Raw genomic sequence first — 9892 nt, 5'->3', positions numbered from 1 at the left:
TTCCTGAACTGCTCACCTCATGATTGTGCAATGTAGTGGCAATGACCTAGGCACATTGACTGGAGTAGTGCTGAAAATCCTAACGAAAGAAACATTTGCAGAACCAATGTCGCTTTTCCCACACACTGTCTTGCTGTACTCTAATATATGCTAAAGAGAGAAATGGAAGTGGTCAAATCAATGATGTCCACAGATTGACAAAGCCAGGAAACATGTTAATAAAACAGTTTCTGCATTCCTCAGAGAATATAGCACAGGCTGTATCTATAACAACAGTCTACATTTTGACATGCATGGAATTTATAGAAATGATAAAGGGTACTTCACTGAGGCAGTCAAGCGGGTGTTTCTAAGTTATCTGAAACTCTGCATCCGGTCTTATGTATAGCAGCCATATACACACAACCACCACAATGGCTCTTATCAGAGCCTCCCTATTACCCAAAATATTGAAACAGTTTTTTCTAAAGTGTTTCTTTCTTTAATTTTTGCACATCTGTGTGCGGACGTCATGATCCCAAATGTAAAACAAAAGCAGACATTCAATGACCTCCAACACATCCAAAATTAATATTTAAAAAAATCCATTCTGACATTGCCCTACACATATTACTATATACATACTTCTTTCAAAGCATATTTAAACTCATATTTTTGTACTACGTTTCTTTATAAACCATGTTTCAGACCTATTTTCCCAGTTTGCAGTTATTCAGGACATCGCAATGACATTGTTAACAGCGTCGATCGTGCCTTCCCCATCAACTCAAAACACGTATATGCACTAATGTTACAGTATTATACACACTTGGGGTTTATTACTGTACACTTCAAACTCATGTTTCTTCTAGTGTATTTATAGACCAACCATCTCTAAAACCTATTTTCCATTTTTGCTGTGAGGCCGGAGATCACGATGATGTTGGTAATTGTGATCGCCTCGGTAACGTTGCAAAAGCAGGAATTCAATAGCAGCCATCACATAAAAACAATTATAACTATATATTTAATTATAACCATCACAGATGATAACTCACTATATAAATACATCTATAAAAATATGTATCAATATGTCAATATCTCTATAAAAATGCATACTAATGATTAATTAATATTTTTTTATATTTTCACCAATATTCACGATGACGTCGTAATATTCACAATGTCCCCATGTTGGTACACGGGAGCCTTGCTGGCAGTAGCAGTGCTGCTGAAAATATCACGCCAATAAAACAATTAATCTTGGACACATAACTAGTGTAACTAACACCCCCATTTCTCAACCATGCATGGGTCAGAGTATTTCCACCCTGACCTCTTATGTGGACTTTCACACAGAGTTTCAGCTCCAGGAACTGTTCCCAATAGAGAAAATGCTGGCCCCAACTTTTTGCTCAGGTTTCATCTAGCCAATCAGAGCATTTTCGTTGGCTCATTCATTCGCAATTCATCGTGAAACCACCACAAAATATCCATGGCCAGAGATGTAAATATAAAGTTAAACTTAAATTTCTCAACAACTAATGAAAGGATTAACTCCAAACAACAAATGGCACCTCCTTGAACTGACATCTACCTCCCTGTCAAATTTGGGTTAAGTTAGTTCAGCGGATCGGGGTGTACATGAGCCTAAAGGTTCATATGGGAATTAACATTATAAACACAACCTTATTTGACACCCATAATTCTTGGTCCCCACAGCAAAGATGACCCCCAATCTTTCCATAACACTATTACCCACCATGACACTTTTTGGGGAAAATGTCATGCAGATTGGTCAAATGACGGCAAAGATATAGCCAAGTCAAAACATGCTTTTCCAATGGACACTAGGTCCTAACTATAACTACCTGTACAAAGCCATAGAAATGCCTTCGATGTGAATCCACCAAAAAGAACAAGCAGGTGCTCCAGAACTCAAATCACTCATTTATTTCATCCCTCGACTTATGAGCTTCGAACTTGTGGTCTTTGTCAAAGTCTCAAAACAGAGTGAATTGTGCCTAATTCCTTTAAAAACAGTGAAGTTTCACTCCTCCCAGACAACATTGTAAAAAGACTTGGGTAATCTCTTGTTTGTATTCAGATGCAAAGTATGGAAAAAAGAAACAACATATTGCACTTTGAAATTATTCAGAAAATAGTTTTTTTAAATGTAAGAAATAAGAGTATTATGCAAAATATGAATACCGAAAAGTATATTCAATGCAAATAAATACACCAATCCCAGTGCCTACATTTAATTATTGTGTACAGACTCATTACTTCCCCTGCGCACAGCAATGTTTTGACTCTGCTTGCGAAGCATATCCCATATCCATTCGTAGTCTATTTTGTCCTCAATCCAATAACATAATCATTGCCAAGTGGCTATATTAGGAAAACATTGGGGCAGATTTACAAGGCCCTTGCACCACTTTTGCGTAATTTTTAACATGGGAAAAGTGACGCAAAAGTGGCGCAAGGGGCTTGTAAATAAGCCCCTTCCATTTGCCCACATGCATCAAAACCACCCTAGGATCAGGTTTGATGCATGCTTCAATAAAATGGCCCCCAACCTTATTTCATTTTTAAGAATCACTCGCAAATAATCCATAACCATACATTTAGGATTTGCTATTATCCCACAAACAGAACAATAATAATTTTGGTGTACCCTAAGTAAAACATAAATATAATTGTGTTACTCATAAAAAACAAAAGGACACTTCCTCTATCCCCACTATTTTTTTAAATAGGCTTGATAATAAGAAGGATCTGAGAAAGAAAAGACATAAAAGAGTGGCTAAGAGTTGCAGTATAAGGAACAAGCACATGATATGCTGAGCTTGGTTACATAATTTTGTCAGATGACCATGGAGGTTATACAATCTGAGAAATATTAAGGGGTCCATTAGGATGGAGGTCGGGCATTGCCCGCCCGCCATCCCCGTGCAAAACGGGACCGCCCGCCATAGGAGCGGTGGTCCCACCTTGGCCATTAGGATGCGCCCACCACACTGGCGGGCGCATCCTGTATTTTTACCATTGCGGTGGGCGGTGTTGAAAGCGCCGCCCGCCGCAATGGTAAAAATGCATGTTGTGCATTTCAAAGCAAAACATGAGAGGCACCGCGGGGTGCCTGCCATGTTGCACTTTGAAATGCGGGGGAATACCATAGGTACCCCCCATGAGCACCCCCCACTGCCTGCAGTCCCAGGGGGATCGCAACGGGCCCCCGCAGGCAGTCTCCACATGCCTTTCCGTGGTGGCATTGCTGCCACAGAAAGGCATTCCCCAAATCCCATCATATTATGGCTGGTGGTGTCTAATAGGCCGGAAAGACCGTCCGCCGCGGTCCCCCCTGCCATACTAATATGGCAGGAGGAAATGGGTGGCGGGCGGCAAAGGATGTCGGGCGGATCGCTACCGGCCCGCATGGCGGTGGCGATCCGCCCGACATCCTAATGGGCCCCTTAGAGTATAAGCCTCCTCATACAAGTATGCCAGGTGTACATGCATCTCTTCATCCTGGTTAAGACCTCTAGGGTAACGACTGTTCATCTGGGTAATGAACTCTGATTCCAGTTGCATTTTCTATCCCCGCCTCGTTTGTTTAAAGTCACCCTGTCAATTCTAAGAAAATAAACTTCGTCAGTGCGGATAAATGCTGCTGCTGCCAGTGTCATGCAAATGGGTAATTAGGATCTTTATTTCTGATCGCACATTGATGTTTGAGAATCCTTTTCTTTTCTGAGAAGATGTTACTATCCACTTATTGCAATCCACAAAGGCATGCCCGGACATAGATGACAAAATCACTATTACAGTTTATGAATTTATATATCTTCATTTTCCTGCCTGTGGGTAGTGTGTATGTCTTTCTGTTTTTCTGTGAGAGCTTGTCCAGCAGTTTCCACATTTATAGAAACCATGCTGATTCCTAATCTGGGACCCTGAACTCCCTTGGTGGTTAATGGAGTACATGTGTGCCCTACTCTTTTAGGGACCTGCTTATCCTTTACATTATCTGCGGATGTGGGCTCACAAGATGGTCTATCACCTGGTCAGATGTGACCAGTTTCTATTGCTTACTCATCAACTGTCTCACTGAGTAAGATTAATTATTAAATTGGCTATTGGTTGACTACATTCTCTCCATGCTTCTTGGGCATAGGTTGTAACAAGCTCTATCTTTCTCTTCCTGACACATCCATGCAAGCTGTTTTGATAACCTTAACTGGATAACCTCTTGACCTGAATCTATTCTTCCTTTGTTCCTCCTTGAAATTCTTAGAAGTACTGTTGTTCCTCTTCACCCTGAGCTTTTACCCATTAGGAAGTTTCAATTTCAAGCAGGGAGGATGATGGCTAGAGACATGCAGAATATTGTTTCCAGCAGAATCTTTCCTAAAGAGTCTGATTATGAACAATGTCATCTTTAACTGTCACTAACATGTCATGGAATCCAGTGACAGTCATATGTGGCTTCTATGTGAACTTTAAGTTCAACTAGTTTGTGTTTATCTAGTTTAAAAAGAGTCCAGTGTTTTTGTGGTCCATCCCTTAGTACGAATAGGTCATCAATGTAACACGTCCAAAATCTCAGATTGTGTGACCATCTTGTGTTTGTCTGTGTCCAGATTCATTGTGCCTCCCACCACTCCTTGAACATTCCTTCTAAACTTTGCATAGCAACTTCCCATGCCAGTCCTGGCAATTTGTTTATGCCACCGATCTCCAGAGAGAAAGATGCTATTCACCAGGCAAAATCTCAGCATACTGAGGAGCATCATGGAATGATTGTACGTAACAATGGGTTTATACCTGCAGGCCTCCATCCCCAACTCATGATCTATACAAGTAAGCAAGGACACTACATCAGTAATGATCAAAAACTATTTTTCCAGGGGAGGTTTGCATTTTCATGAGAATATCTGTGCTATTCCTACAATAGGCTGGAAGACTGAGGACAGAAAAAATACAGATAAATAGAGATGTTCTCTCACAAGTTATTGTTGCCCAGTATTATGGTTCTTCCTGGGGGAGCTGTTTTATGTTTATACACCTTTTGCAACATATAGAAACCTAGTGCAGTGGAACATTTCACCATCAAGAATTGAAACTCATCAAATCTTAACAAACCAATTCCATGCCAGCCAGAAAAGAGGGTGTGATATTGTGTGATGGTCTTTTTGTACAGTATATCAGAAGACATTTCATAACATATTGACAGAGTTAACTGCCTCCTACCCTCTGTTTTTTTTTTTACTCCTCATCACTCAAAGTTTCGAGAAATAAAGTGTTGTAGCATGGTAACCACTTAAAGAGAGCTTTTCTTGATGGTCTGTACCATCAAGAAAAGCTTCCATGGCGCTTCCCCGGCACTAGGATCACTCTATATCTTACGTGGGGGTATCCTAACGGATTGTTAAGCATGTCTTCCGCGGCTTGTCCACTCATTTCATAGGTAAGTACTTTGTAACCGACACTCAAAACTATTAATGCCTTAATCATTTGACTTCAAAAGGTTGCCGAATCATGGTTTATTACACTTTCTCAGCCAAGTACTGTTCCCAATTATTCCAAAACTCCAACCTTTTGCTATATGGCCTCGCTCTATCCAACTGATTTATTCTAATGACTGAATTCAACCATTTTTCTTCTGTAGGGGGAAGGGAATTAACCCACTTTATACAGATCTCATGTCTGGCTGCTAAAACCAACAGAAATAATAGATTCCTTTGCCTTTTGTTAAGACTAGATCCCCCACTATCGTCTAATTTCACCCCAAATAATATCAGTTGGGCACTTACCTGTATTTCTTGATGGAGGACACCAGTAGGTCTGGAGGTGCGGGCACTGCCAAAACATGTGGATGTCATCAACTCTCTCTTCATTGCATTTAGAGAAATCCCTTACACTCCCTTTGTTAATTTTCAACAACCTCTTGGGTGTCCAGTATGCTCTGTGCAGAGTTCTTTTTCAAAAGTGCGGATTTAATCACATCCCGACATGCTGCAACAGATACTGGCCATAATGTTGATAAATCCTGCGACAGCAGCGCCTTACCCCATATCTCCTTAGGTAAAGTGAATTCCTCTCGTCCTTAATCGATAAGCGCCCAGTACCAATAGCCTACTTCTTTCTTCTCAAATGTCCCAAGGATTCTCGCCTTTAATTCTGAATTTCCTGACCCATCTTTTCCTAGGGGTCTAGCACAGCTTATTAACTGACAGTATTTGAATTTCGACAGGCCCCCGTTTGTTAGATCTACAAGACTATCCCAGTTGACAAGATTAAGTCCAATTAATATTTGTCCCCATTCCACAATTCCATTTTCTCTCAGTGGGACTGATAGCGAAACCTTTAAGCATTCAGGCATGCCAGGCGAATCCCAGATGGGGGCATGGTGACAATAATAGGGAATCTTCCACAGATGTCTTATCTAAACCCACAGTCTATTGGCTGTTCCCATGATTTTTTTATTTAATCTTCTTGAAAAACTGTGTGGCCGAATTAATATAGAAAGTGGTCCCCTTCTTGACCTGTCATTGCTTGCATAAAAACTGGAAAGGAGTTAAGTGTTTTAAAGAGTACTCTGATGTTCTCAAAATGGAACGCCCAGTAGTATTGGAATAGGTCCAGGCTGGCTATCCCTCCATGTTCCTGTTTCCTTCTTAGCTTCTTCCATGAGATTCTAGCTCCCTTGGAGGCCCAAATGAAGCTGTTGATTTCACCCTGCATTTTAGCAATCAAATCTTTTTTAAACTCTAACCTACCCTCTTGAACATATTCATGCATGTCCCATAAGACAACAGTTCTGCCCTTATCAGATGGATTGAGGACAGATTAGGCTCCTCCCCTTAATCCAAGTAAGAGCAGATGTCTGGCCAGATGTGTGATTTTCAGCAAAGTCACTGTCACTTCTCTACTAGAGCTTCAGCTGTTCATGGGCTACTATCTTGTAAAATGTGTCAATATTATCATGTGGTGTGACAGGGTTATATTTAGACTCAGATCAAAACTCATTACGGATTAGTCTATCCATTTATATTTCAAAATTGCACAATGATTCCTTTTCCATACCCAAATCTCAGCCTCCCTGTTCAGATTCATGTATACTTGCCAATCCTCGAATGTCACCAATGTTCAGACTGTCAAAAGTAGGATCTCTTGTGCTTTCACCCAAAGCTCTAGGTCTAGTGGTCTGCCTATCTTTATGCTGTGTGAATGTCTTAAGTAACTTAAGTTTTCTAATAAATAGAAAAAAATCAGTTTGTGTCTCTGCTTAGTTCAAATTAGCAATAGGGCATAAGGACAACGCTAGCTCTAATAAGGACTGTTCATCATTGGTAAGTTCATGGATAGATAGATGAATACCTGTTAATCTTTTCTCACCCATAATTTGTTTTTCTTGCTCTGCCATTGTTCTGCTATGCTGCAAGCTGCTTCTTCATGCAGGTTCATATCCCTTCTGATTTTTCTCCACTTACTCTTGGTAGTTTCTTATACTTTGTTTGCCTTGTTTCCAAAAACAAAGGTTACAAGGATATTATAGTTAGGCTCAGATGTAAATTGTACAAAACCATAGAAATTCAGCAATTAGAGTTACCCGAGTGCCCGAGTGGGTGGCCTCCCAGTACAAACTAGACCCCCTTCTGGTGCACCCTCTGGGAACCACCTAGGCCCTGGTGCTGAGTTTTGGGCAACATTGACGTATGCCCACCCCATCTCTCCTCTTTCCCTGAGAAAGGACATGGGGCCTCTACCAATCCCACTACGCTGGGACATATCTGACTACTACAAGCCTCCGCCATCTCCCTTGGTTGAGGGAAACCTGCACCAAACCCTTCAGGATCCATTCGAAAAGCCTCTTCAGACCCTCTGGAATCAATGAACAGTTTTGCCTTCAGGGCAAGATCCTTGTGGTCAGAGAACTCACACTCCCCCAGTTGTTGGCATAGCTCTGTAAAACCATGACTTAACATATGGTCTCCAGCAATAAAATGTTACAGCCCCCCAAGTGTGATAACTATACTACCCTCCACCCCACCATCCAGTGCCTTAAAAAAGAACCCCACTGCACCTTCAAAAGACTATAGCTGACTGTCCCTGAAACTCAACCCACACTCTTCTGGGTGGTTTCATACTTACGAGGGCTTCTACCATGTGGGAACCCATCTCCCAACCACACTCTCCTAGAGCCATTAGAGTGTTCCTCTGACCAATAGGAATATGACTTCCTGTGTCAGTTCCCCAATCCACCTCATGGGGCCTGCATGTCCCTGGAGCTACCTCATAAACCTAAACCTCCTGGTGTATGTCATCCCTTTCCTTGAAGTCAGGCACCATGACTCTGGGTATGTGCACTTCTTCCTCGGGACTGGACATTACATTTTTTTGCAACCATCTGAGCTGAACTCTACACAATGGCTCCCAGATTCTGCTCCAACTCTCTTGCTGCTTGAGTAAGGTTTCACTCACGTTGAAACATGAACCCAATTTCTTTCAGTAGCTAAAAAATGAAGATGGCTCATTGCATGATGTTTCAAGAGCGAAACATTTGTCACACTTGTATCATGTTCTCTCATGGCAGGAAGAGGCAGTGATGATCATATCTTCAACACGGTGAGTAGTCGATGTAAATAATTTTGAAGTTAGTAATATCGATATCAAATATATCGATGTTACTAATATCAATATTTATATTATTGTTATGTATTATTTTGCTGGACCTTAGTGCCCCCTTCGACACTGTGAACCACAATATCCTAGCTGCGCGCCTACAAAATCTCAGAGTGACAGGCCTGGCCATTACCTGGCTCCGTTCCTTTTTACAGGACCGCTTTTTCCAGGTTTCTGAGGGTATGGCCACCTCTAATCATTGGCCTCTGAGTTGTGGGGTTCCTCAAGGCTCTTCCCTGAGCCCCACGCTCTTTAATATCTATATGACGCCGCTGGCTAGGATAGTGCTCCCATTCGGCATTGAAATTATTACCTACATGGATGACACCCAGTTGGTGGTTGCGTTAAACCAACCCGAAGGGTCATCATGCGACCTTGGCATCTGCTTAGAGGCGGTAGCCGAATGGATGGCACTATCCCACCTTAAGTTGAACGGTGACAAGACAGAATTAATGTTTCTGGGCAAGTCTCCTTCACTGTCGTCAGCCCTCTCCTGGCCGCCCTGTCTTGGCACAATTCCTACCCCAATGCACCAAATAAGAGCCTTGGTATATTGCATGACAGCTCCCTTTGCTTCAACTATCAAGCCACTAAGCTCTCTGCTACCTGCTTTGGCCTTATGAGAATGTTAAGGAAGATCCTCCCCTTACTTCCCTTCTTGGCCCAAAGGATTATGGTGCACGCTATCATCCTGTCCCATTTGGATTATGGGATCGCTTTGTACTTGGGCGCCCCGCAGGCCTCCATCCTGAAATTGCAGGTATTCCAGAACTGCACGGCTCGCCTACTCCTCGAGATTCCATGGTGACAATCGGCAAGACCTGCTCTGAGGAAGCTTCACTGGCTGCCAATTCAGTCCAGAGTTCATTTCAAGGCCATGTGCCTGGCCCACGGTTCTATCTGGAAAACTAGACCTGCCCTCATACACTCTCTTGTCACTGCCTACCAACCATCTAGGAATCTACATTCCAGCACGACCTTCCTCGCAACTACGAGGAAGGTCCACAAATCCAGATGGGTTGGGCGTTCGTTTTCTTGGAACTCTTCTGTGCTCTGGAATTCATTGCCATCTGCTCTTCGCAGGGAATCCAATCTCCAAATCTTTTGTCGACTTCCTAAAACTCATCTCTTACAAACAGGTTTCACCTTGCCCTTGCTCTGTCCGTCCATAGCGCTACGAGGCATCAGGGTAGTAACGCGCTTTACAAAACTCTTTCATTCATGT

The sequence above is a fragment of the Lissotriton helveticus genome, chromosome 5_1 (genome assembly GCF_964261635.1).
Source record: "Lissotriton helveticus chromosome 5_1, aLisHel1.1, whole genome shotgun sequence".
NCBI lineage: Eukaryota > Metazoa > Chordata > Amphibia > Caudata > Salamandridae > Lissotriton > Lissotriton helveticus.
Note: the sequence above shows the minus strand (reverse complement) of the source record.